The sequence below is a fragment of the Melanotaenia boesemani genome, chromosome 23 (genome assembly GCF_017639745.1).
Source record: "Melanotaenia boesemani isolate fMelBoe1 chromosome 23, fMelBoe1.pri, whole genome shotgun sequence".
NCBI lineage: Eukaryota > Metazoa > Chordata > Actinopteri > Atheriniformes > Melanotaeniidae > Melanotaenia > Melanotaenia boesemani.
This window is the reverse complement of record NC_055704.1, coordinates 1,123,742-1,137,737: the sequence shown is the minus strand read 5'-3', so window position 1 is coordinate 1,137,737 and position 13,996 is coordinate 1,123,742.

The following is a 13,996-nucleotide window of genomic DNA, read 5'->3' as shown; positions in this document are numbered from 1 at the left end:
AAAGGCTGGGCGGAGCTTGAGGGGTCTCATATGCGCAGCTCGTTTTCCCTCAGTCTAGTACCGAGGAGGCAGTCACATCTATGGCCCGTGCGTGATTGATCACTGCTCCTACTAACAGGCGTAGACACGTTTAAATAGAACAGAAACAAACCCCAGTTGACAGAATAGATGCAATAAATACGTCTGTTATTATAAGTATTTATTCAGTATCGCTACAACACATTTAACAGAGCTTTACTCTATAAGTTTTACCGCTGGAGCTCAGCAGCCGCTCTCTCTACGAGGGGGAGAAATATGACACCGCAAGATCAGGCTGTATGTCAACTCATTTGCATACTAAACACTGATTGGTTGTTTTCTGTGGTGGTGGGAAGGACTTGTTGAAGACAGTACAATGGATCCTGTGAAGCTCCGACACACAGAGTTCAGTACAGAGGGGAGAGAGCGTTTGGAGAGATTTGCCCATTTCGGCGCATTTGATTGAGGGGGCAGAATGTTTGTTTGAGGGGGCACTGCCCCCTCTTGCCCCTGCGTAAAGCCGGCCTTGGTTGTTTGTGTTTTTGCACCAAACAGTTCAGTGTACCCACACTTCTTAGAATCCTTGGATTGGGGTGTTGGCTCGATTTAGGAGGGGCTCAGAGTAGAGTCACTGCTGCTTCGCATGGGGAGGAGCCAGATGAGGTGGCTCAGACATCTGGTCAGGACGCCTCCTGGATGCCTCCCTGGTGAGGTGTTCTGGCCACATCCCGCCTCAGGATCTCCCCAGACAAGCTGGCACATGTGGCTGGGCAGAGAGAAGTCTGGGCTTCCCTGCTTAGGCAGCTGCCCCGCACCCGACCCCGGATAAGCAGTAGAAAATGGATGGATGGATTTGGGCTAGTTAGCTCTGTCTGTTTCACAGTAGCTTTTGTTTTTTATCTTGTTTAGTTATCAGTGCTGCTTCTGCTTTTCACCCACTGGGGCGGCGTGGCTCAGTGGGTAGAGTGGTCATTTTGCAGCCTGAGGGTTGCCGGTTCGATCCTCGGCCTGTCGAGCTCATGTAGAGGTGTCCCTGAGCGCATGGCAGCTTCCGCCGTGAATGGGTGAATGTGATGTACATTGTAAAATGCTTTGGGCATCATTCCAGGTACAGAAAAGCACAATAAATGCAGATAATTTACCGTTTAGTTGTGTTTTTGTTTATTGTAGATTCAGTGTAGTCAGTTAGGTTTTTTTTTTTTTTAGACTGGATGTTTTCCACATATGTAGTCCGTTCTATATTCTTTTTTTTTTTTTTTTTTCCTTGATTTGAGCAGCACCACCTGCCCATCCCTGTAGTTTGTTTCTGTTATTTTACCTTCAACCTGCCATAGATTAAATTCCCAGTTACTCCATCTTACATCTAGGCATCTTTCTTATATTTCCTCCTTCCCTAGCTGAGCTTGGTTAATAACATAAGTGGAGCCTTGTCCAGGATATTCTGTTGGTAATCCCTGTGCGCGTGGTTGTCTTGGCACGATATGGCGGCTACCTTTAGTTTGGAGCGCTTTGAAGCTGCTTCAGTTGCTGTGTGATTTGCTGCAGATTGTGGAGCACATTAAACTGCAGGTTTCAAAACAGGCTACTAAATGTGACATAAAGGCGTCTGTGGTGGATCATTTGGTGGACTCTAATGTGCTTTGTGTCTCTGGCGTTTCCGCAGTACCAAGTGAGGGCGCTCTGACAGCAGGCGGCCCTACAGATGAGCTACCGCCTGCATCGTCAACAGTATGCAGACAGGAACAACAGGTCAGCTGGTGATACCATATCAGCACACTGCACTGCAAAGATGTCCAAGCTAGTTACAACACAGCATCTGCCTGTGGATAAAGGTCTTTTTCACCGTCTAGGCCACAGAAAATATGTCAGGATGGTGGTCATTGCTCCACCCAGATCCTGGCCACAGGAGCCCCGCAGGGGTGTGTTCTGAGCCACTTCCTTTCCTGGTTGTACTCACATGACTGTACTTTGTCACATTACACCAGCCCTATGTGATGTGATGACATCTGCAAATGACGTGACAAGGGTGGGGCTGATCCGTAAGAAGGATGAGTCTGACTACAGGGAGGAAGGACGAGGGCTGAGAGCGTCGCGCACAGAAAATAGCATGACACACTATGTAAAAATAAAAATACTACAAAATAAATAAACAAGTCATTATTGCCTCTAGTAAAAAGAAGGATGATACCACAACACTGTATATCAATAGCGAGAATCTGGAGAAGGTAGTAAGCTTTAAATTCCTGAGCTCCCACATCACAGAGGACCTCAATGTTCCGTTAATCACAACATGCTGGGTGAAAAGCATTAAGAGTGTTAAACCTCCTAAGAACACTCAGGAAGATGAATATTACCAAATCTACTTGCTAAATGATAGAGATCCATTAAGAAGAGGCACCACACAACTTCTAAACAGTTTTTACTCCAGAGCCATGAACACAGTGAAACTGAACTCAAAACTTCCCTCCAGGCACATTGTGCTGTGTTTCGTTATGCTGTTCTTCTTAAGTACTATCTACTATAGCTAATTCCCATATAGTTCCTGAAGTATCTTATTCTCAGCATTTTATAGTTAGACTTAATTAAAATTGATTAGGATAATTCTGGGATACAACTTAACCAGACTGCAATTTGTTAATAGTAGTGAACTTTAGACTCCATGTATAGACAGGTTGATGTAAGGCTGACAGAGGTTTTACCATATAAGGTGATTAGGGTCTTAGGTGACCTGAAGACTGGACTGGACAACACCATGTGTGTAAAAATGTGTTTTCACAGGATTGGTCACTTCAGGAATGTCTTTGTCTGAAATGTATGTAAGCATGCCTTACACATGTTTTCAGGGGGATTCTCAAAATTGGCCAGAGACCTCACAGAGATGCATATCTGTTTAAGATGTCACTTTTTGTAAGAAACCATCATTTTTTATACATCAAGCTGATGTTCGGAGCTCTTCTTTTTTACCTAAAAATCACATCACCTGCATTCACAAAATAAACAACATTCCCACAGTGATTAACAGTAACACCTTCCAGTTGGGACCTTAGGCGAGATGCTACAGCCCACAGTAAATCGTTCTGGAGAAAAGCGTCTGCTAAATGACAGTAATGATGCCGGTAATGTAGTCTCTTGTTTTAATGTATAAAATAAATATATGCAGATACACCAGAGACTAGTAGTAGTTTATTTAGTGTTAAATAACATTTCTTTCTAGTTCCTGGTGTTCCAGCTGGGTGGGTGGTGCTGCAGCTGTGGTTGGAGTGTGTGAGGCCAGAGACTCCACCCAGCACCGCAGCAGCCGTGTCCTCAGAGGACGTCCTGCAGGTGCAGAGGGACACCATCACCACCATTAACCAGGTGGACAAGGAGCTGTGGGAGATAAAGACCGTCTGGACAGAAATGGGGACAACAATTACAAAAGGATTGTGTAAGAATAAATAAATATTTATAAAAGTGTGTGTCTCATAAGCGTTGCATCACTTCTAGACCTCCAGTCTGTCCTGCTCTGCTGGATCTCAGAATAGATGAGCAAAGCTTACTTTTCACATTTTCTTTTTCTCTGGTAAATTTCATTGAAATTTGAACATTTTCATTTTATTCTGGACCCTTGGTGTTGCAGTTTCCCGTTTCTCAGATTATGTGCATACGCCAGGGTCAGAGTGGAGGAACATTTTCCCGTCAAGTTTGGTTTTTATAAATCCCAAAAGTTGACTATATTTGGGGTACGCTGGTTTTTGTTCCTATGCTACTTTTTTACATGGGGCCCCTGGTCTACTCTGGCTGGGGTAGTTTTAGCTCCATAGTAAATTGTGTAGAGCCATGATAGTATAAATATTCTTCCTGGAACAAACCATCTGATTCTGTTATATTTTAAGGTTGAGGAGGAAGTATGTTTTCTCTTGGTCGCTGTAAAGCGAAAGACTGTTGCACAGGCTGGTGGGAACAGGATGTCCTGACTCGTTTTAGTATTTAGTTGTAAACTTCTCAGTTAGGCTCGGTTACTTTCAGTTGTCTTTCCTGGGCTGATTTTGAAAAAGCAATCCAGGCATTTGTAGCTTCATGTCTGGATTATTAAGTATGTTGGCGTGGACCAGGGCTCCCTTCAGGCTACAGAAACCGCAGCATGAACACATCTCCCCTTTTCTGCATTCCTTACATCAGCTTCCTGTTTGTTTTCATGTCAGATTCAAAGGTTTTATTGGTTGTTTTGAAGTATTTGCACACTATAGGCCCATTTTATTTGAATGAGCCCTGCACTCCGCCCAGAGCCTTGAGGTCAGCTGACCAGCTCCTGCAGGCTAAAAACCAGAGGTGATGGAGCTTCTCTGTGGCAGCGCCCAGACTGTGAAACAGCCTCCCTCTGTCCGTCAGATCCTCTCACTCTATAGGCCAGTTTATACACATGAACACATGAAAAATTCCTGGTTTGTATGGCTCACTTTTTGGCCGTAGACAGAGACGATTAAAAAGGAATAAAGGAAAAAGTTAGGTGTTGGCTGGAAGAGGAGGGCAGAGCAAATCACAACCTTTTTTAATTCTCAAGTAAAATCCATTGTTCGGGTGGAAGTCAACCAGATGAATGAGCATGAAATGATTTAACAACTCATTTGCTCATTGTTTTATTTCCATGTAGTTCAGTATCTGCAGGGGTGATGGCACAGTGACTTCTCCTCACATAACAAACACGTTTACATTTATTTTGGCCGTGGACGGAGAACTAATGTTTACAAAATGAAGATTTAGTACAAAGATATTCATCAGCAAGATTTCAACTCATTTCTGTGAGGTGCAGAGTCAAAAGCCTGTGTTGAGTACCGTCTGCTGTTGGGTCCGAAAACCTGCCTGAGTACCTGATCTGAAAAACATGAGGTCAGTAAGTGAGGTGATTAGATGTGGCAGAGGGACAAGAAACTGAAACTTTTAGTGTTAAACCCTCAGAAATAAAACGGCATATTTTCTCAAAACCACAAGCAGGCTGTGTTTCAGCTTTACATGACCTGACACCAAGGACACCCACCATGCACTCCATCAGCTCCACCTGTTCAACTTCCTGTTAACACAAATATCTAACCAGCCAGTCACGGGCAGCATGTAGACTTGCTGAAGTTCAAACTGAGCATCAGAATGAGGAAGAAAGGGGATCTAAGTGACTTTGAACGTGGCATGGTTGTTGGTCTGAGTATTTACTGGGATTTTCACACACAACCATCTCTAGTTTTCTCAGTTGTCTGGACCAGGATGCAGCAGAAGACACACCGGGTGCCTCCTGTCAGCTACGAACAGGAAACTGAGGCTATAATTCACACACACTCACCAACACTGGACAATAGAAGATGGAGAAACGTTGCTGGTCGGATGAGTCTCCATTTCAGCTCCACATTCAGATGCTAGGCTCAGAATTTTGGTGGAAACATCATGAAACCTGGATCCATCCTGCCTTGGATCAACAGCATCTCCTTCCTCTCCAAGCTGAGTATTGTTGCTGACCATGTCCATCCCTTTATGACCACAGTGGAGCATCTTCTGATGCTACTTCCAGCAGGATAATGCACCATGACACAAAGCTCAGATCACCTCCACCTGCTTTCTAGAACATGACGATGAGTTCACTGGACTCCAACGGCCTCCACAGCCACCAGAACTCAGTCCAGTAGAGCAGCTTTGGGATGTGGTGGAACGGGAGATTCTCATCATGGATGCAGCCAACAAACTTGCAGCAACTGTGTGATGCTGTCATGTCAATATGGAGAAAACCTCTGAGGAAGGTTTCTAACACCTGCTTCCATCTATCACACCAGGAATTAAGGGTGTTTTAGAGGAGAAAGGGGTCCAACCCGGTACTAGAAGCTGGTCCTGATAAAGTGGATGTGATATTCAGAAGTTGAGCTATCAACTATCATGGTGACATGGGCCTCCACTCCCGTGGGCTCACCACCTGCAGGAGGGGCCATAGGGGTAGGGTGTAGTGTTAGCTGGGCGGCTGCCGGAGCCGGGGAACCTGGCGGTCTGATCCTCGGCTGCAAAAGCTAGCTCTAGGGACTTGGAATGTCACCTCTCTGGCAGGGAAGGAGCCTGAGCTGGTGCACTAGGCTGAGCGGTTCTGGCTAGATATAGTAGGACTCACCTCAACGCACGGCTTGGGCTCTGGAACCACTGTCCTTGAGAGGGGCTGGACCATCTTCCATTCTGGAGTTGCCCCCGGTGAGAGGCGCCGAGCAGGTATGAGCATGCTCATTGCCCCCCGACTTGGTACCTGTACGTTGGGGTTTACCCCGGTGGACGAAAGGGTAGCCTCCCTCTGCCTTCAGTTGGGGGGACGGGTCCTGACTGTTGTTTGTGCTTATGCACCAAACAGCAGTTCAGTCCTTTTTGGAGTCCTTGGAGGGGGTGTTGGAGAGCATTCCTTCTGGGGACTCCCTCATTCTGCTGGGGGACTTCAATGCTCATATGGGCAATGACAGCGAGACATGGAGGGGCGTGATTGGGAGGAACCGCCCCCTGATCTGAATCTGAGTGGTGTTTTGTTGCTGGACTTCTGTGCTTGTCATGGACTGTCCATAACGAACACCTTGTTAAGACATAAGAGTGCCCACATGTGCACCTGGCATCAGGACACTCTAAGCTGCAGTTCGATGATCGACTTTGTAGTCGTATCGTCGGACTTGCGGCCGCATGTTTTGGACACTCGGGTGAAGAGAGGGGCGGGGCTGTCAACTGATCACCACCTGGTGGTGAGTTGGCTCAGATGGTGGGGGAGGATGCCGGTCAGGCCTGGCAGACCCAAGCGTGTTGTAAGGGTCTGCTGGGAATGTCTGGCGAAGTCCCCTGTCAGAAAGAGTTTCAACTTCCATCTCCGGCAGAGCTTTAACCATGTCCTGGGTGAAGCGGGCGACATTGAGTCCGAGTGGGCTGTGTTCCATGCCTTTATTGTCGCGGCCAGCTGCAGCTATGGCCAGCCGTAGCTGTGGCCGTAAGGTCGTCAATGCCTGTCATGGCGGTAACCCCCGAACTCATTGGTGGACACCAGCAGTAAGGAATGCCGTCAAGCTGAAAAAAGGGTCTTATCGGGCCTTTTTGGCCTGTGGGACTCCAGAGGCAGCTAATGGGTATTGGTGGGCAAAGCGGAGTGCAGCTTCGGCGGTTGCTAAGGCAAAAACTCGGGCATGGGAGGAGTTTAAAGAGGCCATGGAGAATGACTTCCGGACGGCTTCGAGGAGATTCTGGTCCACCATCCGGCGGCTCAGAAGGGGAAAGCGGTGCTCCATCAACACTGTGTACAGTTGGGATGGGGGGCTGCTGACCTCGACTCGAAATGTTGTGAGGAGGTGGAGGGAATACTTTGAAGACCTTCTCAATCCCACCAACATGTCTTCTGATGAGGAAGCAGAGTCTGGGGTAGCTGGTGCTGGCACTCCTATCTCTGGGGCTGAGGTCGCTGAGGTGGTTACAAAGCTCCTTGGTGGCAAGGCCCCTGGGATGGATGAGGTCCGCCCAGAGTACCCTAAGGCTCTGGATGCTGTAGGGCTGTCTTGGCTGACACGCCTCTTCAGCACCGCATGGACATCGGGGACAGTTTCCCTGGACTGGCAGACAGAGGGTGTGCTCCAACTACAAAGGGATCACACTCCTCAGCCTCCCCAGTAAGGTCTATTCAGGGGTGCTGGAGAGGAGGGTCCGTTGGATAGTCGAACCTCGGATTGAGGAGGAGCAGTGTGGTTTTCGTCCCAGTCGTGGAACAGTAGACCAGCTCTACAGCCTCTTCAGGGTCTTGGGGGGGCATGGGAGATTGCACACCCAATCTACATGTGCTTTGTGGACTTGGAGAAGGCATTCGACCGTGTCCCCCGGGGACTCCTGTGGGGGGTACTTCAGGAGTATGGAATGCTGGATCCGCTTGTACGAGCTGTCCGGTCCCTGTACGACCGGTGTCAGAACTTGGTCCGCATTGCCAGCAGTAAATCAGAATCCTTTCCAGTGCGGGCTGGACTCCACCAAGGCTGCCCTTTGTCACTGATTCTGTTCATAACTTTTATGGACAGAATTTCTAGGCGCAGCCGAGGTGTTGAGGGGATCCGGTTCGGTGGCCTCAGGATTGGGTCTCTGCTCTTTGCGGATGATGTGGTTTTGATGGCTTCGTCGGGCCGTGATCTTCAGCGCTCACCGGAGCGATTCGCAGCCGAGTTTGAAGCAGCTGGGAGGAGAATCAGCACCTCCAAATCCGAGACCATGGTCCTCAGCCGGAAAAGGGTGGAGTGCTCTCTCCGGGTCTGCAATAGGGTCCTGCCCCATGTGGAGGAGTTCACGTATCTCAGGGGTCTTGTTCACTAGTGAGGGAAGGATGGAGCGTGAGATTGACAGGCAGATCGGTGCAGCATCTGCAGTGATGCAAACTCTGCATCGGTCTGTCGTGGTGAAGAGGGAGCTGAGCCAAAAGGCAAAGCTCTCGATTTACCGGTCGATCTATGTTCCTACCCTCAGCTATGGTCATGAGCTGTGGGTAGTGACCGAAAGAACAAGATTGTGAATACAAGTGGCCGAAATTAGTTTTTTCCACAGGGTGGCCGGGCTCTCCCTTAGAGATAGAGTGAGAAGCTCGGTGATCCGGGAGGGGCTCAGAGTAGAGCCGCTGCTCCTCCACATCGAGAGGAGCCAGATGAGGTGACTCGGGCATCTGGTCAGGATGCCTACTGGACGCCTCCCTGGTGAGGTGTTCCGGGCACGTCCCACCGGAAGACCCAGGACACGCTGGACGGACTACATCTCTCGGCTGGCCTGGGAATGCCTCGGGATCCCTCCGGATGAGCTGGTGAATGTGGCCGGGGAGAGGGAAGTCTGGGTTTCCCTGCTTAGGCAGCTGCCCCCGTGGCCTGACTCCGGATAAGCGGCAGAAAATGGATGGATGGATGGATGGATGAGCTATCAGAGCAGAATTCATCACCTGTTCAGATACTTTTAACCCTATGTCACCCCTTTAAAAAAATTCCCTTTTGCACCCTAACACACATAAATGTGTATGTGTATGTCATGATGCACCTCAATTTTATGATCTAATAACACAAATATTAATAAATTTGAAAAATATTTTATGCTAATTGGATTATTTATGGGTTGGTTATTGCACCCTAATATATGTTAAAGATTAGCAAAGAAATTAGTTTATTTGCATTTTTAGTTTTTGCTAAGTGTTAATTACTACAGTTTTGCACCATAACACACATAAATGTGTATGTCAAAAAAAGTCATATAAAAATCTTTTTTATTTTTATTTTTATTTTTTTTTTACTGTTTTATTCTTCACACCAACATCAGTTCTAATCATACATATCAAAGATTAATGATTTTTTAACCTTTTTAACCTCTAATTTGCCGAGCTTTGGTCATGATGCACCTAAATTTCATGATCTAATAACACAAATAATAAATTTGAAAAATATTTTATGCTAACTGGATTATTTATGGGTTGGTTATTGCACCCTAATATATGTTAAAGATTAGCAAAGAAATTAGTTTATTTGCATTTTTAGTTTTTGCTAAGTGTTAATTACTACAGTTTTGCACCATAACACACATAAATGTGTATGTCAAAAAAAGTCATATAAAAATCTTTTTTATTTTTATTTTTATTTTTTTTTTTACTGTTTTATTCTTCACACCAACATCAGTTCTAATCATACATATCAAAGATTAATGAATTTTTAACCTTTTTAACCTCTAATTTGCCGAGCTTTGGTCATGATGCACCTCAGTTTCATGATCTCATAACACAAATATTAATAAATTTGAAAAAATATTTTATGCTAACTGGATTATTTATGGGTTGGTTATTGCAACCTGATATATGTTAAAGATTAGCAAAGAAATTAATTTATTTGCATTATTAATTTTTGCTAAGTGTTAATTACTACAGTTTTGCACCATAACACACAAAAATGTGTATGTAAAATAAAGTCATAAAAAATATTTTCTTCTTTATTTATTTTTTCATTTTCACTTTTTTATTCTTCAAACCAGCATCAGTTCTAATCATACATATCAATGATTACTGAATTTTTAACCTTTTTAACCTCTACATTGCCGAGCTCTGGTCATGGTGCACCTCAATTTTATGAGCTAACACAAAAATGAATAAATTTTCAATATATTTTATGCTACCTGGATAATTTATGGTTTCATTATTGCATCATTGTATATGTTAAAGATTAGCAAAGAAATTAATTTATATGCATTATTAGTTTTTGCCCAGTGTCAAATGCTCAAGTTTTGCCCCAACACACAAACATATGTACATAAAAATCAAGTTATACATTACACTAAATTAATTCTAAATGAATGATTTTTGTATTAAATATTTAGTGTTTTAAACCCTCAAGTATTAGACGAGAAGCACCTGTTGATTTAGGTAGACGTTGTCGCTGGACCATCAATGGGATGACAAGCTTCTTACACAGCTCCTCGAGGAACAGCTTCGAGTGTCACTCTTTTTAGGCCTTCAGTCATCTCCAGCACAACCCTGGGTCCTTGATTTTTTTCTGCCGGTGCACCAGCTGATCGGCAGGTGTACAGACTGACTCTCCAGGCGTAAGACGTTTTCACGTCGCAGGTAACCCACATTTTCAGGCCATACCTGGCCTAAAACTGCAGCGCCCTTTATACGGAACCAGCTGCTCATCCACACAGATGTCCTCACCAGGGTTGAAGATCATCTGGAGCCAGTCAGTCCAGTAATCCCACATCTCACGGATGGCAGCCAACTTGTCTTCTCTCTGGTGCCGCAGTCTGGAAAGTCGGTCGTCGAAACGAATGACACTGGAGAGAACAGTAAACTTTTTGACCGACATGGTAGCCCGGAAGATCTGTCGGCCCGTCTGATCATCCCACAAACTGCGGACTGCCTCACCGCAGGAGCGGTAAATGCCAGCCAACAACAGGAGACCAAAATAGGTGACCGTCCTCCTTCCATGCAGGTTTGTGTATTTCACAGTCAGCTCCTCTGTGAAAAATAAACTGAAGCAGTCCACCAGCTCATCAATCCGGGCCAGGGCATAGCGGGTGGGTCCAGGGGAAATCCCTGTGCCTGGAGGATTGCTGTGTAAACAAAGACGGGGTTTATTTTGATTTTCACTTAGACCCATAACTTTGATGTGCTGTAAAGGGTCCTGTGTTTTTTTTTATTTCAAAGCAGTGCAGGTGAATGCATGTAGATGTGTGTTTTACTTATTTTTAAATAAGAATGTGGTTGTGCTTTGAACTTTTGGATAAAAATTACACATGAAACGGAGAATATGGAAAAGGTGCCGCATGAACGCTACCTGCGCGATATGTATTTAGTTACACTGCAACGCATCGTGCACGCTGTTGACACATACGCGTGCACAGACACACAAATTTGAATGCATATGTTTCCTTATTCATATACTCTCTCACACACACAAATCTGAAGCGGAGGTGCTTGTGTGGGGTGCAGAGGACAGAGTATACAGCGCAAGCTCTCCTTAGCAGATAAAGTGGGTATTTTCCATGCTTGGCATAGCTTTGGAAAATGATGTCATTGGGGAGGGAATCCCTTCGAGCACAGACAGAATCCACCTACTTTCAAGTGAAGTGGATACATTAGAAAATGTATGTGCTATACTTTTTATTTGAGCGGGATCAAAAATAGTTAATTAAATGGGTTTCAATGTACACATTTATGCGTTTGGGGTGCAAATGGGGAGTAATTAAGATCACATTGTTTACAATAGCCTAAAAATAAAATTACACTTGAAAAAATTAAGATCATGAAAAAATGCATTCTTTTGCATTCCTTAACTTTAAAATCAGTGAGGGGGTATGTTAAATATGCTGGAAATTAAAATGCAAAAACACATAAATGTGCTTGGGTGCGATTACGGGTTAAGTTAATTATGTGTTTATTTTCTAGTAAAATTTTTAGACCAAAATAAATAAATAAATAAAAAAGAAGAACTGAAACAGATTTTGTTCTTATTACCTAGACTAGAGAGCAAAAGGAGAAGATGAAGACATGGACAGGTGAGTCGGTAGGTAGATATGGTTAAGGGCAAGGGCAGGGCAGTTTATTAGTACAGCACATTTCATGTACAGGACAATTCAAAGTGCTTTACATAAAACAAAGATATTACAGATATTTAGAAATAGTAAAAGGCATCAACACATAATCAACACATAATCACAATAAAATAATAAATTACATTAAAATGATTAAAAGCAAGATAAGTTAAAAAAAAAAAAAAAAAAAAAGTTACCGTTCAGATTTCATGCATAGGCACATGAGAAAAGAAATGTTTTTAACCTGGATTTAAAAATGTCTACATTTGGGGAAAGTTTAATCTCCACTGGCAGTTTGTTCCATTTGTTTGCAGCATAACAGCTAAATGCTGCTTCTCCATGTTTATACTGGACTCTGGTCTGGACTAGTTGACCAGAGTCTTTGGATCTAAGAGCTCTGCTAGGTTTATATTCTCTGAACATATCACAGATGTATTCTGGGCCTAAACCATTCTGGGATTTGTAAACAAGCAGAAGGGTTTTAAAATCTATTCTGTGACTGACTGGAAGCCAGTGTAAAGATTTCAAAACTGGTGTGATGTGTTCAGATCTCTTAGTCCTGGTTAAAACTCTAGCAGCAGCGTTCTGGATGAGCTGCAGATGTTTAATGCTCTTTTTAGGAAGTCCTGTTAAAAGACCATTACAGTAATCCAGTCTACTGGAGATGAATGCATGGATGAGTTTCTCTTGGTCTTTCTGGGAAACTAAATTTTTAATTCTGTTGATGTTTCTGAGCTGGTAAAAAGCTGTCTTAGTGACAGCTTTGATGTGGCAGCTGAAAGTCAGATCTGAGTCTATCAACACTCCCAGGTTACGAACTTGGTTGGTGATTTTAAAAGCCCGAGTCTCCAGGTGTTTGCCAATGCTGACCCTCTTGTCTTTGTTACCAAACAGAATAATCTCAGTTTTGTCTTCATTTAATTGTAGAAAATTCTCCCTCATCCAGGTGTTTATTTGCTCCAGACACTGACACATTAAGTCTATTGGACTGCAAGGTAGCACCTTTCACAGACACTCGTCACAAAGTGCTTCACAGAGAACGCAAGCTGATTTAAAAAGTCCAGCAAGCTCAGATAGGGTTAACAGCATGATTTTTTTTCTCAGACAGCAGACACATTTAGGTCTAATCTGGTTTCATTTAGCCACACATGGCTTAGTTACAGGACTGGCAAGTGTTATGAGGACCAGATTCAGTCCACATGTCACTTTGTGGCCTGGACGAAGGTGCCTTGTGGGCCAGATGTGGTGGTCATGTGGTTGAGTTTTGGTCCAGATGTGGACCATATCTGGGCCAAATGTGTTGCTATCCAGATTTGTGTTTTAGTCAATAAAAGAGATTTTTTTTGTTTGGGAAAGCAGGGCTACCCCTGAGATTTAATTAGCCACCCCACCTGATTGATAGCTTATCAAATTTATTAACTAGGGGACCAAATGCCTGTTGTCTTGCTTTGATCAGAATCTATATAATTATTTACTGTGTAAATATCATTTGTTACATTTTGCTATTTTAAAAGAAGATTTTTTATCTGTTTTTAATCATTTTATTCAAGCTGTCATTTTACGATCTTTGATGCACTATAAAACACTTTTACAATTCCAGTTAGCTCCTTTTGCAAAGATTTTAAAATCTGTAGTTTTTTTAAAAAAATGGTCTTTATTGAAATCACATTGCAAATGTCTACAGCATATTCGTCCTTACTAAGTTAAACATGGTGATTCCCTTTTCTAGTTTTTTGGTTTTCACGTTACTGCAACAGAACAGACCGGGCAACAAATCAGGATATTAATGGTAAAAAAAAAACAAAAAAAAAAAAACAAAAACTGACTAACATGAAAAAATGATGTTAAATCAGAGAAGGGCACCTTGGTGCGCATCTCCCACCTCTCAAAGTTATATAAATTTAGCTTCTTG